Source organism: Rhineura floridana, chromosome 6, assembly GCF_030035675.1.
Source record: "Rhineura floridana isolate rRhiFlo1 chromosome 6, rRhiFlo1.hap2, whole genome shotgun sequence".
Taxonomy (NCBI): domain Eukaryota; kingdom Metazoa; phylum Chordata; class Lepidosauria; order Squamata; family Rhineuridae; genus Rhineura; species Rhineura floridana.
Window position 1 is genome coordinate 18,755,901 of NC_084485.1, and position 19,977 is coordinate 18,775,877.

Sequence of the window (19,977 nt, forward strand, 5' to 3'; positions counted from 1 at the left end):
ATGCTGCTGGACTACAACCCTCAACACTTCTGACCACTGGCCATGCAAGTTGAAATTGATGGGAGTTGGTGCCCAACAACATCTGGAGAGCGTCAGGTTCCCTACCTGTGTCTTAAATGCAGTTGGTATTCTAAGCTACAGAAATGTTGCTTAGATCCAGCCTTTTAACTAGCATAATTTGATGCCTACTTTGTAATTATTATTCAATATTTTCACATTTTTTATAATTCTGTATGTGTGTGTGTATAATTGCTATCTCTGTGTGTGTATATATATACAGAGAGAGAGAGAGAGTATACACAAAAAAGCCAGCCAAACAACTAAATCCACTGTTCATCTTCCTGACAGCCCAAGTTGGAACGTAAATACTTTGGGTGAGTAATACTTTCTCAGAGCGATGGGGCTTGGCCATCACTCATTCATGAAAGCCATTCAGACTGCAGCTCCGGCTTTCCGCAAGATGTGGTGGAGGCAACTTGTGTGAAATGGAGAAATCTCATTTGGCAAATCTATTCTGGCATGGGAATGCGGTGGGGAAAGTTGCAAGGGGTTTGCTCAAGCCTGTGCAGGGGAAAGGAGCTTAAAGGTCTTTTCGTAGTTCCATGCCAGGTGATGCAATTGCGCTGAAAATCTTCATAGATAGGAGGGAGAGGCCAGCTTACAGACATGAGATAGGGTCATATAGTGTAAGAATTGGCTGGGTCAAGAGGAAAGAATATTTTACCTGGAACAGGGAGGAGGAGTCATAAGAACATACAAAGAGCCTGCTGGATCAGTGGCCCATCTAGTCCAGCATCCTGTGCTCACAGTGGCCAAGCAGATGCTCATGAGAAGCCCACAAAGCAGGACTTGAGTGCGAGAGCACTTTTCCCCTCCTATTGCTTCCATCAACTGGCATTCGGAAGCGCACTGCCTCAGCCTATTGAGGCAGAGCATAGCCATCATGGCTAGTAGCCACTGATGAATTTTCCACCATGAATTTGTCTAAATGTAAATGTAAATGTACTGCCTTCAAGTTGATTCCGACTTATGGTGACCCTATGAATAGGGTTTTCATGAGGCTGAGAGGCAGTGACTGGCCCAAGGTCACCCAGTGAGCTTCATGGCTGTGTGGGGATTCGAACCCTTGTCTCCCAGGTCGTAGTCCAACACCTTAACCACTATGCCACACTGGCTCTTTTAAGGCCATCCAAGTTGGTGGCCATCGCTACCTCTTGTGGGAGTGAATTCCACAGTCTAGCTATTCGCTGCATGAAGAAGTTCTTTCCGTCCTGGATCTTTCAACATTCAATTTCACTGGATGCCCACAAGTTCTGGTGTTACGAGAAAGGGAGAAAAACCTTTCTCTATCCACTTTCTCCATTCCATGGATAACTTTATACACGTCTCTCAGGTCACCTCTGACTTGCCTTTTCTCTAAACTAAAAAGCCCGAAATGCTCCAACCTTTCCTCATAGGGGAGTTGCTCCCTCCCCTTGATCATTATGGATCTCCTTTTCTGAACCTTTTCCAACTCTACAATATCCTTTTTGAGGTGAGGCAACCCGAACTGTTCACAGTATTCCAAATATGGGTGCATCACAGAATTATACAACATCATTATGATATTATTTATCTATTTATTAAATGTATACCCCACCTTCCCTCCCAGAAGGATCCTAGGGTAGCAAACAAAATTATTAAAAACACAAAGCATCTTATAAACAAAATAATGATATCAGCAGTTTCATTTTCAGTACCTTTCCTAAAGATCCCTAGCATGGAATTTGCCTTTTTCACAGTTGCCACACACTGGGTCAACATCTTCATTGAGCTATCCACTACAACCCCAAGGTCTTGTTCCTGGTCAGCCACTGCCACTTCAGACCCCATGAGTGTATATGTGAAATTAAGATTGTTTTGCTCCATTAGGGCCTGCTTACGGGTTTCCCATGGGCATTTGGTTGGCCCCTGTGAGAACAGGATGCTGGTCTAGATGGGCCACTGGCCTGATCCAGCAGGCTCTTCTTATGTTCTTATATTAACTGCAGGGCCATAATAAGGCATAATCTAGGTATGGGGAACTTTTGGACCTCCAGATGTTGCTGAGATACATCTCCCAGCATCCCTGGCCATTAGCCATGCTTGCTGGGGTTCATGGAAGTTGTAGTTTAACAACATCTGGAGGTCCACAGGTTCCCCACACCTTGCATAAACCTTTGTGGACTAGGATCCACATAATTGTATGCATGAAGTGTAATTGTCATTTGCATGTGCCCCCCCCTTTTGGTGAGAGGGCAGAGTTGTAAGCAGTGAGATGAGAGAGAAATGAAATGCAAGAAGAGTTCTCGAAGTCCAAAAAAAAATAATCTTTCAGGCTTGCTCTGTCGACTTTTGCAGCCTTTCTGAGGATTCCTGCAAACTGCATTAGGAGCGTTCACATGACACATTCAATTACTCTGCAGTCTGTGTATACAACAGCTGAGTTGTACACATCAACAAGCACACACTCTGTGACACAAAACCCTGCACATGTGTACAGAACAGGCTGTACCTGTGTTTAGGATATCACGTGAATGAGCCTATTGGCACAGTCGTCTTACAGGCCCGCCACGTTGTTTCTTTAAGGAGGTTCCGTTGTATCCCAAAAGAGCCAACGTGGGTTGTATGAATCTGCTCGCACTCAGATTTTGCAAAGGGCAGAGTCCTATAGAACCACCTGTGTGTGATTTTAAGGATGCCTTGTAGAAATGTCATGAGTTTTTTTGAATAGCCTAAGGAAAGATCACTTTCCCTACCTGGGAAAAGAAAGGGAAAAAGAAAAGCTTTTGTGTTCTGTTTTCCAGAGACATCAGCCGCTCACACATTCTAAGTAAACTTTCTCTCCAATCCTCCATGGCCCAGACCTTTCTGTAACAAAGCACACAAGCCACAGCAGGTGCACACATGAAAGGCGGCTCCCGAAGAGAACTAGAAAAGCTATCAGCTCTGCCTGCCCCTTTCATGTCTTTTCCTCGAGCCCAGTGCATGTTTTCCTGTTGTTTGTCTGCGCCTCTCTGCTCACCTACCTCATGCAATGCACCTCATGGATGCTTCTGGCCTTTTGCTATTTGTTCACCAAGGAGGAGAAGAGGCTGGGATCAAAGACACAAATCTGAATATCTAATGCGGCTGTCTAAATACCAACTGGTAAAGCAACACATGCCGTCTCCAGCCGATCTTGAAAAGAGAGGAACACGAGGGTGGGTGGGAACAACCAGCAATATCCATATCGTAAGCAATTTTGTTACTAGGGGTAAAAAGAGGGCACAAAGAGATTGACCCGTCGCCAGGAAGCCAAGCTGTTTTGTCTCCCTGGATGGGTCACCCACTGCAACATCAGTGTTAAGTTTTTACATCAGTGGTGTAGAGGCTCATCCCAGAGACACGGCCCTATGGAGGCTTCTTCGCCATGCCTTCCCAAAAGGAGAGTCCAAACATGCAGACAGATGTGCAGATCTGCCCTCATTCTTGGGCTGGTGACAGGTTGATCCATGTGACAGGAGAGTGCATGGAATAATGATTGACAGCAGGGGAGCAGGTGGTAATGTTGGGGCGAGTGACAGGAAGAGACAGTAGGTTGTAAAATGAGGGCAGAAAGGTGGCAGAAGAGTGTGTTTTATTTGTACCTAGTAATGCCATCCTACTGCTTTTTGAAAATAAATTATTTTTTAAAAAAACAGAGGGAGAAAAGGGGGAATGAGGTGAGATAAAAGCATATGTAAAACAGTGTGCATAGTTGTTAAAGAGAAGAGTTATGTTAAGATACAGTATCAGAAGTATAAGTATTCTGTATGCAATGGCTACTTTTTCTGGATGCAATATTATTCAATTAAATATATGCCAGCCGAGACTGATAGGAATTGTAGTTCAGCAGCATCTGGAGAGCCATTAGTAAGCTAACACCGCTCTACATGGCTGGACTATTTAAAAAAAAAAACTCAAAAAGAAGAGAGGGAGTCTTGTAACTCTCAGATCACCTCCTAAATACTGGTTTTTAAAAATCTTTAAGAACTTTTCCTAAACACTGGTTTTCAAAAATTGTAATTAAAAAAAAATCTTTTGTGTTTCCATGTGCATTGTAAAGGATTTTTACAGACTTTTTCTTAAAATACCCTGTCCCCTGAAGAGCTGGAATGGATCTATACATCCTTGCCTTAGTGAGGGCAGGCCATTTAAGGGGACCCAGGAGCATCACAATAATTTTTTCTCCCAGATTGTTGATGGTGGCTCAAGAGAGGCATTGTGGTCTATAGAGTGTATCACTATTGCCTGCTGTGAACAGGTTTGTGTTTTTTTCTTTTATTTTGAAAACCTGTCACATGTGCTTGACCAGAGGCAAAACATGAGACAAATGAAATTTGTATATTTTCCTGCAAGCATTGAAGCCTAGTCATTCCATGTTCAATAGGGTTGTGCACTGACCCCAGTTGAATCCTAGATCCTGAACCAAATGGGGGCCTTCAGGTCAACCCGGGGTTCAGCCAGAGTGGGTTGAGGCAGTCCCAGATTTCCCCAGGTCAGATCAGGTCTACCCTGAGTGATCCAGGGCTTCAAAAGGGGGGGGGAGTTGGGTAGTGAGGAGAGAGGAGAAGGAAATGCACACAAGCAGCCTGTATGTGCCTTCTTCCTTCCTTCCCCCTCCACACCACATGCTTAATCAGGGTTTTAAAACCTAATTAAAGATTGTACAAGGCCCACAATTCAGGTCAGGGACTGGATCTGCGTCAGACTGAGCCAGCCCCAGATCATCCCGGGTTGGATTGGGACTGCTCTGAAGCATTGCATCAGGCCCCAAGTCAGATCAGCCCTAATGTTCACTTAATCCTATAGCTGGGTTGGAAGGGGCTTTGGAGGTCATATAGTCCAACCATCTGCTCAGTGCAGAATCTGCAATACAGGATGCATCCTTGACAAATGACCAGCCAACGTCTGCTTCAGTGCCTCCAGAAAAGAACTCACCACCTCCCAGGCAGTTGGTGCTACTGTCAGGCAGCTTTTAATGTTGAGATGTTCCTACCTAATGTTTAGCTGAAATCTGCTTCCTGGCATCTTCTACTCATTGATTCAGGTCCTGCCCCCTGGAACAACCAACAACAAGTCTGCTCTATCTTCTGCAGCCCTTCAAATATTTGAAGACTGAAATTGGGTTTCCCCTTAATTTTCCTCTCCCCTTCATAACTACAATCTAACTCCAGCTTCTGAATTACTCTTATTTCTTAGTAGATGCAGAATCCCTCTGTTAAACCATCTGTAGGCTCCTCCTTTTGCTGTGTCCAATTAGCATCTCTTCTTTGATGCACCTCTGAGCTAGGTAATACTGTTTTTGGATCAATGACCATCCAGCTGTGAAGATCGATACAGGAAGTTGGTGTTGCATGGGTCTCAGAGAATGGGGCCCCATCTGCACCATACATTTAGTCCACTATTATTCCACTTCAAACAGTCATAGCTTCCCCAAAACAATCCTGGGAACTGTAGTTTGTTAAGGGTGCTGAGAGTTCCCCTCATAGGGCTACAATTTCCAGCATTCCCTGAGAAGAGGGATTGACTGTTAAACCACTCTGGGAATTTTAGCTCTGTAAGGGGTATGGGGTCTCCAAATAATTCTCAGATCCCTTTACAGAATACATTTCCCAGTATTCTTTGGGGGAAGCCATGGCTGTTTAAAGTGGTATAATACTGATTTACATGTATAGGGATGATAGGGCCTAGGAAATGCAAGATAGTTAAGAAGCCATCCCAATCAAGCAAGGGAACTCTGTAAGCAGCTGCAGGCTTCTGTGAACACAGGCCAAATGTAGAATTGGATGGGAGGGGGCACATTTAGATCCATGGAAATGGAAATGGACTGCCTTCAAGTTGATCACGACTTATGGCGACCCTATGAATAGGGTTTTCATGGTAAGCGGTATTCAGAGGGGGTTTACCACTGCCTTCCTCTGAGGCTGAGAGGCAGTGACTGGCCCAAGGTCACCCAGTGAGCTTCATGGCTGTGTGGGGATTCGAATCCTGGCCTCCCAGATCGTAGTCCAGCACATTAGCCACTACCAGAGCTTGGAAAAGTTACTTTTTTGAACTACAGCTCCCATCAGCCTAATCCAGTGGCCATGTTGCCTAGGGCTGATGGGAGTTGTAGTTCAAAAAAGTAACTTTTCCAAGCTCTGGCCACTACACCACACTAGCTCTCATTTAGATCCATATCATGATGTTAATCCAGCCTCAATGGGACAAATCTTTTCATGACGACAGGAATATGCCAGCCCCTTCTAGAGTCAATGGATAGAAACAACTTTGTATTCATCAACCACTTTGCCACAGTTCTTGGCTAAAAAACACACATCAACATATGTTTTGAAATTTGTAATTCAAGTGAAAGTGCATTTAGAAGTGCATATTGAGAGAAAACAGTCGGAAATATATATATATATATATATATATAAATGCAAATTATAGTCTCGATTATGTAGGGTGTGGAGCTGGGGAGAGAGATAGGAAACTTTTCAACAGTCAGATAGTGAGGGCCCTGAAACTCTGTGCACTTACACCTGCAGTGAGATTTCACTGCCTGGCCCACAGGTTGGTCTCTTTACAGAGGGCCATAGCTGAATGGTAGAGCATCAGCTGTGCATGCAGAAAGTCCCAGCTTCTATCCCCGGCAGCTCCAGCTAGGAAAGATTCCTGCCTGAAATCCTGGAGAGCCACTGCCAGTCAGTCGAGACAATACCCAAACTAGATGGACCCATGGTGTGATTACAAGGCAGCTCCTGATGTTCCATGCTGAGAAAAGAGATGCAAGATGAACGGCAAAGGCCCTTTGAGCAAAACACATGCAAAGTGCAATTGAGAATTATACATTCTCTAGCACAAGTACATGAATGCACAAGCGCTTTTCCCTCCACTAAAAACTGGTCATAAGTATATCCTGAGAGAGAGAGAGAGAGAGAGAGAGAGAGAGAGTACACACACATAGATAAAGAGAGATCTTATCATCCCATTTCCATATTTTTATTCTTTCAGGACAATAACACTTGTGCTCCATTTTACAGCACTGTTTAGGAGGCCTGTTTATTTACAACCACAGCATAAACCTCAGATTCTATTTCTGCACAAGGACACACCATCTGCCAAGCGCAGACTCTCGCCCTGCCAAGGCTGAGCTCTTTATGCCTCAGTAAGCTGTATCACTAGAGCTCCCGCCCCATGGTGCTTTAGGATTTTTAAATTACTTTCCTTTCATCAAGAATGCAAGAAAATAACATAACATAAACCCTCTTTCTTCCAAAGGAAGTTTTCAGGACTTCAGATTCTTAACACTGCAGAGTATTTTACAGGGGATGCTTAAGGCACAAGCTGGCAGAGGTTTTGCTGGGGGAACTGAAAGCATATCCATGGCTCATACGTCCCCCATGGTCCACATCCACTCAGTATAAGGCAACATCCTATGTTCTCAAGTTTCTGTCCCTCAAGAACTCCCACACTGAATGTAGCATAAAAGAGCTCTACTGTATCAAACCAAAGGGAGGGGACAGCTCAGTCGATTTCCATTCCATTCTGTGTCCTCAGCTTTCCCTATCATTGATCCGTTCAATCACATTTCTGCACTATTTTTTAAAAAACACACGGGGGGGGGAACACTGGCACTAAAGAATGACAAAAATAATTATTTTTCTTGTTTTGCATATTTTGGGCAGTATTTCAGATGCTTGGGACTGTATTTTTACATGTATTTTTAAGCTGCCATCTGCATAGCAATATTCCAAGAAGAGTGCATACCAGCACAGGACCCTGCCTTATCATGAGTCAGGTAATTGGCTCATCTAGTTCACCATTGTCTACACTGACTGGAAGCAGCTCTTCACGGCTTCAGGCAGGAGTCTTTTGTAGCCCTGCATGGGAATTGAACCTTGAACCTTCTGCATGCAAAGCACATGCACTACCACTGAACTACAGCCTGTCCCCAACGAAAAGACAGAGCGACATCCAATTGATTGTTGTGTTATGTTCCACACAGCACAATCCTCAAGCTTCCCTAAACAGATATCCGTCTGGTCCTGCATCCCGTTTCCCATGGTGATCTGACAGGCTCTTCCCCCACCCACCGCATTTCCTCCTGGCAGTTGGTATTCAGTGTCATAGTGCCTCTAAAGACTCTGGTCATTTTTCCTGCTTCATCAACATGCTGTTGCTCTGTGCAGGTAGCTAGCCTGGGCTTTGCTTAGAGGTTCCTCTTCATTTAAAGGGGCCCAGAGTGCTTTAGTAGATGTTTACTCCAACGGTGCAGGGGAGACTCTGGTTGCATTAGTGCTAAAGCGGTCCTGGAAGCCATTTAGGTCATATGCAGTAGTATAGCGGCAAATTTAGAAGTCCAAGGTCCCTTCTTGAGTCATCAGGATTGGCCTCATTGGCCAAATGTGACAGGTGATTAGGGGCACCCACCTGTCAATCACATGGCATCATTGTCCAACCCACTTATCAAAACCCCTTGCAGGGGGTCCCCAAGCCACAACTTCCTGCTGGCAATCAGGTGCTTGGAAATGGCTGCACATGGGGCATTGCTAGTCCTGTGCTTAGTGCTTCCCAAAGCACCAAACAAAGAGCTAGCAAAGTAGTTGTTTCTCCCCTCCCCGTGAGGGGTGGGGACAAAGAAGCTGGTATTTTACAGGCATTGCAGCCTGCAAGAAAGGTCCCTCTCACTGCTGATCTGCAAAACTCAGGTTTCTTCCCCCTGCATTTTGAATATCAGCTGAGAGAAGGTCTTCTCTCACGCACATGATGCCTGTAAAATACAATGGGCATTGCTTGACAAGTGTTTCTTTCTCCTTGTACAGACTCACTGCAGCCAAAAATGGAGGGTGCATGGGGAGAGAAAGAGATTTGAGCAAGGTGGTTCATGACAGATGCTCTTGGAGGTCGCTGATTCATAGGGTCGCCATAAGTCGTAATCGACTTGAAGGCACATAACAACAAATCTGCAAAAAGCATCACTGAGGGAGGAAAACAAGCTTTACAAGCAATGCACCTTGTATTTTCGGTGCCAGGTTAAAACTTTCCTCTTTTTCCCAGGCATTTTAGCATTTTAGTATGTGTTGAAAACTGTCTTGATTCTTCTGGGAATTTTTATATTTTTAAAGTTTTAAAAAGTTTTAAATCTGTTTATATGTGACCTATTGTATTTTGATGTTGATTGTTGTGCACCGCCCAGAGAGCTTCGGCTATGGGGCGGTATAGACATTTAATAAATAAATAAATAAATAAATTTTAGAGCCTTCCTTCCTTCAGCCTTCCTTCCTTTGTGTCCCTTCTCTGTGAGAAAACACTGCTTTGCCTCACTCTTAGCCCCATCCTTCCTCCCCCTCCCCTCCGTGTTGCTGTCTTCACCTACCCTCCACTTTGGCTGCTATGGGTCTGCATGGGACTATTTAAAAGCCCTTTGTTTTAGTAAGATTCTGATGCAAACCCCCTCTTAAATCAGGCTTGGCTGTCCCTCCTCTTCTCAGTAAACTTCCCTCTCTTAACTCCTGTTGACTCTCTCCCTCCTTGTGTTTCTCTCCTCCCCACAACAATAGATGGCAGGAGCCAATTATAATGCAAGGAGATTCATATTGACTTCTGATTAGCTGTAGTGACTCCTGACCTTGCTGGATTCTCCAGCTTTCTTAAGGCAAGAGGAAGGGGCATAGCTTTCAAAATGTGTATGTCAGGGCAAATTGCATATAAAAAAGTGTACCCAGGCTATGGTCTGAACGCACATGAGGCCAGCTCCCTTCTGAAGCAGGATCTGGTCAGTGCCTGGATGGGAGACCACCTGGGGACCATATGTAAGCTGCCTTGGATTTCTATCATGAAAAGAAAGGTGGGGTATAAATGTAATAAATAAATAAATATGTTAGGATAAATTTGCATTAAAATGTTGCCAAATTTTCATGAGGACATTTTATAAATGTGGAGAACTGAACTTAAGTCTGGAAAAATGAGAAATTGAAATTGACAGATTTCCCATCTCTAACACTCACTCTCTCATTAGAATGCCCAAAGGGCTTTGCAGACGCATGGAACACATGTGACCCTAGTGTACACAGCACAATGCATATTCTGTGGGAAGGGAACCTGCAGCCTCATATGTATCTATTGCAAGGGCAACATTTAAAGCAACAAAGAACTGGAAAGATTAGGAGCAACAAAACTGAAAGGCTCCCAGAGAGAATTTATTATTTGCCAGAGGTGTGTTTTCCTGGCCAATATTATAACAGCATCATTGTACATGGAGCGATTAGAGCAACAACATATTCTGCCATTCCAGCTGATGTTTCTACACTTATTGCTGTGATAAAGCACTTTAGGCACAGGGGACATCTATAATGCTCCGATTATTATGATATACCTCTCTGGTACAAAGGCTTTCTCACTTTCATTATTTTGACAGGCAGATTCCTTTCAAACGTTTACAACGATCGTGCCTTTTTGTTTGCTTGTTTGTTTAGAAGGGGATTGAAAAATCAAAGCTAAAGGTTAAGGAAGTGCTGTACTATAGACCTGATTTTCCCATCCTGGCGTCCTCCAGATGTTGTTGGATTACAAGTCCCATCAGCCCCAGTCGGCATGGCCAATGGTCAAGGATGATGGGAGCTGAAGAGGACACCAGGTTGGGGAATGCTGCTATAGATAATAAATTCTTTTCCCACTGTAGCTTTTCAATAACATCTGCCCAAACATGTATCAAAAATTTAAAGTGTGGTGGTGCTGGGAGAGGGCTGGGGGAGGAACAGCTCTGGTTGCCAAAACATCTGGACCCCGCCAGACATCCTCAATTTATTTATTTATAAAAGTATTTCTAGACCACCATCTCATAAAATATCAGGGCGGCATACAACTGCAGAAGCAGCCGGAAGAGGAGAGGAGTGCAGAGGCCAGAGAAAGAACTGTGAGTGAAGAAGTGTTCTGTTTGCCATCCTTGGGATCTCCTGGGAAACTCACCCAACCGAACCTGCTGTAGCCTGGATCTGGGTTTGTGCAGGGCAGCTGATGGCACGCTGAATGGGACACAATTATGGGTAGCTTGAGAAAGCTCCATCCATATTGCTGTTCCTGCTCATAAAAGCAAGCTTAGAGTGATGCCTGGGGCGATGTCAGCAGGTTCCAGGACTGCTCTTTGTTGTGAGATTGTTTTGGATCTGTGAGTTTATCCACTTGAAATGTGCAAAGCTAAAGCCTCCAGAGAAGTAACTGGAGAAACCCTTCATCTCTAGAGTATACATGCTTGCAAGGAAATGATGGGACAAAGCAAACATTTAAGGAAAAAAACGTAAAAACCTAAACAAGGCAGACAGAACATTCTCACAACCATTTCCAAAAAGTTCAAGCAATTCATTGCATTTGAATATGCCCCAGGAGTAAGTTTTAACATGTGAATCTGCCTTAAATAGAGGCAGACTACCGGTCCATCTAGTTCCAACAGGCAGCAGCTCTTCAGAGTCCCCCCACAATGCTACCTGACCCTCCTAAGTGGAGATCCCAGGAATGGTACTGTGTGTGGACCCTCTGCATGCAGTGCACTTGCCTTTCCGCAGAACTCAGGCTCCTTCAAAAGGGAATAGGCTCCTTTCGCACACACCTCTTTCCGTCCAGGTGAGCACGAGGCATAATCTCAGTTCAAGGGCATTTCCTGCCAGGCAAAAGCACTTAAGGAAGAGCAAGGTCAATCAGGAGGTGTGGCCTGTTGTGAGTCCTGAGGGTCAGACACGGAGTCTTGGAGAGCTATATGCAGCCCATAGGCTTAAGGTCACATGCACGTTCACACACACACACACACACACACACACACACACACACAAGGGATAGAAGAACCTGACAATTTCGGTTCTCCCCATTCCTCAGTTTTCCCAGTCTTAAATCCAGTTTCCCACACTTCTGCAGCAACTTGCTACTTTGTTGTTATGTGCCTTCAAGTTGATTACGACTTATGGTGACCCTATGAATCAGCGACCTCCAAGAGCATCTGTCATGAACCACCCTGATCTTCATCTTCCAGCACTATCTGATGCTGCATTTTGGATACTCTGTTCATAGGGTTTTTGTGGTAAGAGATATTCAGAAGTGGTTTACCATTGCCTTCCTCTGACTTAGTCTGGTGTCTCAGCTGTGACCATTCCACTTTGGATGCACCTTCTAGGAGTCTAGCCTCTTGGTCTAGACTACTGGCAGCATTGCTATCAGCTTCTTCGACACTCTCAAACCCCCTCACCACGTTAAGGTGTGCATCCTGGACGGGGAACTCGCCACTAAAAGAATCTAATTTCTCCTAATAAACACATGTTTGTAGGCAGTTGTGATTAATGTACACATTTTGCAAGACATTTCTTCTAATATAATGCAGTTTTTGTACGTTATTTTCACTATATATTCATTTTAATTCACCCATTGTATGCATTTTTAAAAATATTGCTTGGTTGGAGAATGGCATTGCAAAATTCAGATAAGTGCAAACAAAGAAGGATGGCTTTTGGTTCTCATATTGTTTTGGAAGGTGTGAGTTTTGATAGATTTGGCTTTAAATGCAAATGGAATCAAATTTCTCTCCCATACATCCACTCCGGATTTTAGTCCAAACTTTCAAGGAGCTGCCCAAGGTGCCGAAAGCTGAGAACACCTTGGACCATCCTTGAAATTTTGCATTAAATCCTGGAGCAGATTCACTGCCCCACTAACATTGGAGCCACCAGCCTCCACTGCACATAGTAAGAAAAAAGAGGCACATGTATGACCAGACTGATCAGGACCATTCATATGTAAATGAAAAAGAGCTGATAAACTGGCCTTGATTGGTAATGGTCACCAATTTCACAAGCAGAGAGATCAGAAGAAGGACAGACAGATGTTCAGCTTCCTCATGATGCCCACCTTGAATAACTATGGAAAGTATGTCATATACCAGCAAATGGGCATAGATCAAAATGGGTGACTGCACATGTTGACAGGACACTAATTAAATTGATTCACACACTTTATGATTTACCTGTTTGGAGCTGTTAATTTTGCAAGAGTTAAGACAAGCTGCCTTGGTTTTCCAGAATGAAAAAAGGGGATTTGATCAGTGTCCTGCATCTTCAAGGTAAGGAGTGCCACCTACTGGACAGCCAGCATAATCTACAACCTGCAAACCAGATAAAGCTCTGTTTTTTATTTCAATCTCACATATGAGAAGACTGCACTGTAAAGCTATTGACTGATGCCATAGTATAACTAACCATCGCTCATTACTCTTTTTAGCATCCCAAAGGTTTTGTTTCCAAAGACTCAAAGCAAGGCTGTTCCTGACTCAAATAATCACATTATAGTAATAGCATGCTGCACAAACACCAGCACCTCCTTGGCTTGAAGTACTGTATCTGCATTTTTTTTCTGCTTGAATCATTTCACCTTGATTGAATATTGCAAACCCCTTGTAATACAGATCGATATATGTGTTGCTGTAAATATCCAGCCTGGTGAATGTTGACGTTCACATATGAATGCCAACCATCTCAGATGAATGTCGTAAATATCCATGTTCCCCCTTTTTCAAACACACACCGGTAATGACATTTGGGTGACTGTCAGCATTCACCAGTCTATTGCTGAGCTTTTGGTCTATCACAAAATTGGGACAGGGCTGTAGTTTTATGTTGGTGCATCTGTTTTGCATGTAGAACATCCCATGTTCAATCTCAGGCATCTCTATGTAGGGCTGGAAAAGACCCCTGTCTGAAATCCCCAAAAGCCACTGCCAGTCAGTGCAGACAAAACTGACTGAGACAAACCAGTAGTCTGCACTGGTACAAAGCAGCATGTCCAGGAATCATCAATACTCATAAGTGAATGGTGGAATGCTCACATACAGGGGTCACAACCCATCACCAAAACACTATTCAGTGCTCTGGGTTCCTTTGGGAGGAAGAGTGGGGCATCAGTGTAAGAGACAAATAAATATTTAGGGTCATGGGGACAACACACCAAATGGGGGGGGCTCCAAAACCAAATTGGGAGGTTCAAAACCTTTTCCTAGGGGTTGGGGGTGTTGAGACTTTCATATAGAGGGATCACACTATTCCCCGAAAACACCAAACATGGTGCTCCATGCAAAAAAGTTGGCATCCAATACAGAATGGCCACTCCAGTCAAGACTACAAAAAGAACCACATAAAACAAAACATGAATAGCAGCAGTAAAATCTGAAATTGCCCAAAAGCCGGAGCGGAAATGATCAGCAAGTAAGCAGCCTGGCAGAGCAGTGGAGAGGTCGGGCCAGACAGTTGCACCAGTGGAACTGTTGCCACCAATCCTGCACTCCCACTGATGCAACGGCCTCGGTCCAATGCCATCCAGGTCAGCAGAAGTGTTGCTGGTGTCAGGAGGGCAACTCCGTGGCTGTGCACCACTACTGTACACCCCTGTTGGCCACCTTAGAATAATGAGGTAGGCCCCAAACCCCAAACCACAATCAATTCTAAAGAAGTGCCTTGAGAATCCAGGAGAGAAAATGGAAGCCTCTTGATCTGTTTGTTTGTTTGGTTGGTTGGTTGATTTCTATCCCGCCCTTTCTCCCAGTAGGAGCCCAGAGGAAGCCTCACGGAGGAAGAAAATTGTTGAGAAACTGGAGAACAGATTTTGGCACTGCACTAGCCTGCCATACTTGCGTAGGCACTAGGGATGTACAAAGACATTGTTCCCCATTCCACCTTGTATTTGTTGCATGTAGCAGAGCTCCCGTTCCAACACATTCATTGTCCACCAAAAAAACAGTGTTATTTGTCCCGCTCTCCACTGTGGCAAACTTATGTAACACACATCATTAATTACATAAATTACATTAGGTTACATATTCATGATGATATTCCACCCCATTCACTTCAGGGCGAAGGACACACAATGCAAAAGGGAGAGGGGGAAGTAATCAATTATGTAACGTTGGCAGGCTGAAAGCAACACCAGTCACATTTGCTGGATTAATGTCCATTCCAGACATAGGACAAATGAGTGAATGTCGCTTTTTGTCGGAATTTCCAGCATCCCCAGCAGGCACCCAGTCTGAATCGCCACCCTGCAGTTTAGAACCTGCAGCCAGGCACAGTGATGTAAAGTCAACCATCTGATTCTTCTCTCCCTGTCTCCTATGATCTCAATGGTATGACTTTAAACCCCTGGACAGAGCCACAGTGTAACTGCATTCACTCACATCCATCTCCTGTGACCCTTGGCTCCAACTCTCCTTCTGTTGCATATCCCACTGTCACATTTAGATTCTCATCTCCTTAGGGGCAAGGACCTGTCATGTCTCCCCCTATGAAATACTAAAAATGACATGTGAATGGATGTTTATGCGATTTATTTATTTAATGAAAACAGATAGGCTACCTTTCCTCTCAAAAACGGCCCCTCAAGGCATGGTACGACAACAACGGCAAAAATTTAAAACAATCAATCAATACAATAAACAGCACCACATAAAGCAAAACATGAACAGCAGCCATAAAAATCTGAAATAGCTCGAAAGCAGGAGCAAAAGGGTTCAGCAAGCAAGCAGTCTTGCCAAAACCAAACACAGATGGGAGGGCATAACTGAACTGCTGAGTTCAATTCAGTTTTTATTACTGCTTGGGCCAAAGTCCATTGCAGATGCAAACAAAAGGATTAATTGAATTAATCAAATTAAAACATAGAGCTATTTACAACAGATAGAACATTTCAAGTGAGAAATCTAGATACTTAAATAAAATTAACAGGGAATTTGATCACTTATAAAATTATAAATTATAAAATTTATATACAATTTATAAAATTATAATAAAATTATAAAATCATTTGAAATGCGGTGCTGGAGGAGAGCTTTGCGCGTACCATGGATTTCAAAAAAGACAATTGGGTGTTAGAACAAAGTAAACCAGAACTATCACTAGAAGCTAAAATGATGAAACTAAGGTTATCATACTTTGGACTCATAATGAGAAGACATGTTACACTAGAAAAGGCAATAATGCTAGGAAAAAGAGAAGGGAGTGGAAAAAGAGGAAGGCCAAACAAGAAATGGATTGATTGCATAAAGGAAGGCACAGACCTGAACTTACAAGATCTGAACAGGGTGGTTTACAACAGATGCTCTTGGAGGTCGCTGATTCATAGGGTCGCCATAAGTCGTAATTGACTTGAAGGCACATAACAACAATAAAATTAAAATGGGTTATAATGTAAAATCAGAGCATTTAGCAAAAACATTAAATCAAGCCAAGTGAGGACACATCTAAAAAGAATTGGCTTCGCTAAGCATTGAAAGGTTAACAAAGAAGGAGACAGATGAGCCTCCTAAGTGGGCTCCAATGCCACACTCTGGGTCCAGCAACTAGGAAGGTCCTGCCCTGCATTCCCATCAAGCACACCAATCAATAGGACACAGGTAGGAAACATATGGCCCCAGCCTCCCAAAGCATTGTTCCTTCTCATCTGAATTCCTTCCTTTCATTCCCTTCTTCCTTGCTTTTTTTGGCTTTTAGAAGTTTGCACTATTTTTTTTTATTTAAAACAAAATTGCTGATGGATATTTTAAAGTAAAAATTCCCCTGATTGTAATGGCTTGAGAACAAGATGTATTTTTCTACAACTTTCTGAGAACAAAATGGTAGGCTGCTGCCCTCTGTGTGTGTGTGCTTGTGCATGCACAGCACACTAAAGTCAGAAAGGAATTACTGTCACTTGCTTACTAGAAAAGTAGTTGTATTGGTCTATTGTATACTTACTTGAGAGTAACCCCATCACACCACATCTTCTGAGTAGACTTGCACAGAATTGGGAAATATAATCTGAGGAAGCCATGGTGCAAATTAAAGCAGGGTGGTCTCTATTCCAGATCTTATCAACATGTTTGTTGCATCATTAGTCTCTGGTTCTGCCCGCTGCCAGCTTGTGGTGCCCAACTGATTACCCCCAATGGAATGCGACTCTGAGCAGAAAAAAAATTCTCCATCCCAACAGTAGGACACAGAGCACGGCTTTCAACAAAGACTTCAACAGAAGGGCAGCTAATGTGATGTTGCTTTCTAATATTCAACAGCCAACCTTTACTGTAATATATGTAGATATTTAGATCTTAATGTAGATATATTCCCATGTTACAGAGTGGGAAGCTGTTGACATTTGCACATGTGAGGTTTACACAGAATTTTCCTTTAATCGTTTTGTAAAACCTACATTGCCATTGGTCAACAGCAATAAATGCTTACTATCCTGCACCTCCTATGTTGCTAGGGATGTTTTTCTTTTGTGCTGCATTCTGCAGGAATAGCATTCACATCCAGTGCAAATAGCCTGAAACAGTATTTCAAAGGAGTTTTATTTTAGAAGATTTGATTGGGAAACAGTCTAACAAAATATACTTACTGGAGAGTAAATCCCATTGAGCTTTATGATGTTTACCTCTGAGCTGGGATGGGTCAATCTCACTCTCAGTTTCTCATTTTTCCAATCTTAAATTCAATGCTCCACATTTCCAGATCAATTCATCCGCATTTTAGTTTTAATGTATCCTATTAAACACATCTGTGTATGCAATTTCCCCTAATATATACATTTTTGCAAAGCAATTTTTTTCTAATGTGATGCATTTTGTGTGTTATTTTCACTTTACTACAATATATGCATTTTTGTACACAATGCTTGGCTGGGGAACTGCCTTGCAAAATTTGGAGAAGTGTGAATTTCAGAAAATGTGAATTAAGTAAGTTCCTCTTTCAGTGCAAACTGAATCGAATTTCTCCCCCACCCCACTTCTGACCAACCATGCTTAGGATGCTCCATGAAGCTCTGAAACTTCTACCTGTCCAGGATCACCTGGCAATTTCGGGGAACCCAAACCAAAGTTCAGTTGTTCGTTCCTCTGTTAACCCATAGACCAGGGGTAGGGAACCTGGAGCACTCCACACGTTGCTGAACTCCAAGTCCCATCAGACCCAGACAGCATTGCCAATGATCAGGGGTGATGGGAGTTGCAGTCGGGTAATATCTGGAGGACAGTAAGTTCTCCATCCCTGCCATAGATTACTGTGAATTTGAAGAAGGATGTGGGGGTGAAGGTTAATCTACACACAAGAAGAATTTCTCTTCTTCAAGTAAAAATGCTTCACTACTTCAGTGATTAATGTCACTACACTGCACTGTTTTCACCACCTCATAATTAAACAGGAGGTATTTGGCTGTACAGCAGTTGAGCATTATGACGGGTTACGCATTAGCTTTTTTTACCCTGCAATTTCCTAACCTATTTTCCACTTTTGTTGTTGTTGGGGAACATAATGCAATCATATATTCAACACCAAAGACTCAAGTGATGACCTCTAAATGTTCCTGGAGGAAGCAAACTCTGTCGCCGCTGATTGTAGCCTCGGTCTACCTGCTAAATTGAAATCTCACTCTAGAAGTAAATTTTCAGTAGAGCATTAGCTGTGCAATTCCTATTAACAATACCAAAAAGAAGAAGAAGACACCATGCACTTTTCTCCCTCCTCTCTCTGTTTTGATAAATGGTGCTTAAAATTGCCCCAGTCTTCACATGAGTAGGCTTTCGGGGGGGGGGGGTTAATGGTTACTTCTTTGTTTGTTTTTGAAGATTATGTTCATAATATTGAAAAGTTGTTTTTGCTTGCTGCTACATTTATTTTTATGCTACTGTTTTATTATTTCTTGTGATTAGGAAATCGTTTTTGCAATTGTTTTTGAGATTTATTTCTGTTCACCTTGCTGTAAGCCGCCTGGAGCACAATTTTTTGTGGAAAGGAGGCATACAAATAAAATGAATGAATGAATGAGTAACGAAGGCTACAATAAAAGGAATACTGAGGAAAGATGGAAGAGCTGCTCCGAGTTTGCCCTATGGTGCCTCCTATTGGATCATGTGTTTCCTGGTCCCTGCTGCGCAAAATGACTTCAATCCTAAGCAGGCTCACAAGCAGCACGTGGCATGCCTGGCCAAGGGGCAAGACCCTGGGGCACCAGCAGGGCCCACCCTTGTTGCTGCTGCTGGGTGTCAGGAGCCCCATGGTTCTGACAGGGTTTGGCCTGGAGTGGCAGTCTCACACAGATGTGGGGGAGGAACAGAGGATGGGGCTGAATCATGCCAACCTGGGGTGGGGGGGCAGAGCTGTTTGTCTCTCCAGTCTGACTCTAGATGTTGGGGGAGGAGAAGCAGACTCGCCAGTTCTCCCCTCTGCCCCTCCCAGGGAGCGGAGAGCCTCATTGGGAAGTGGGGAGGACTTGGATCAGCAGGGGGGTGGCTCAGTGGGAGGTGGAGGCTGAGCCAGAGCCTAAGGGGCAGGAGAACACAGTCGTGTCACCAAGAACCCGTCACCACCTTTGTCTGTGAGAACAGATAGACTCACCCTGGAGCAGCGTGCATCTGCAAGCACACCATTCCCATTTATTTATTTATTTATTTATTGCACTTTTAGACCGCCCTATAGCAACAGGCTCTCAGGGCGGTGTACAACAAGATAAAAACACATTTAAAACCAGCGAATGTGAATACGACATATAAATATAAAACACATTAAAAACAGATACGACAAAATTAATAAAAATTACAATTAATTAACTATAACATTAAAATTAAAACAAGACTAAAATGCCTGGGCAAAGAGGTAAGTCTTTACCTGGCGCCGAAAAGATATCAAAGAAGGCGCCAGGCGTATCTCATCAGGGAGGGCATTCCATAATTCGGGAGAGAGTCCTGCAAGTAAGCTCACCACACCTTGCCTTTTAAAAGCTTGGGGTGTGACAGCTTGTTGGGATATCTTCATTGCTTCTGTCTAGCCCCAAACTCGTATCCAGCCCCCAATTTCCCACACCTGCTGTTGAGCCTGTAAGGCTGCTCACTTGTATAAAGCTTTCCCTCTTACTTGCATATATACCCCGGAGCTGAGAGTGATGAAGCAAGAG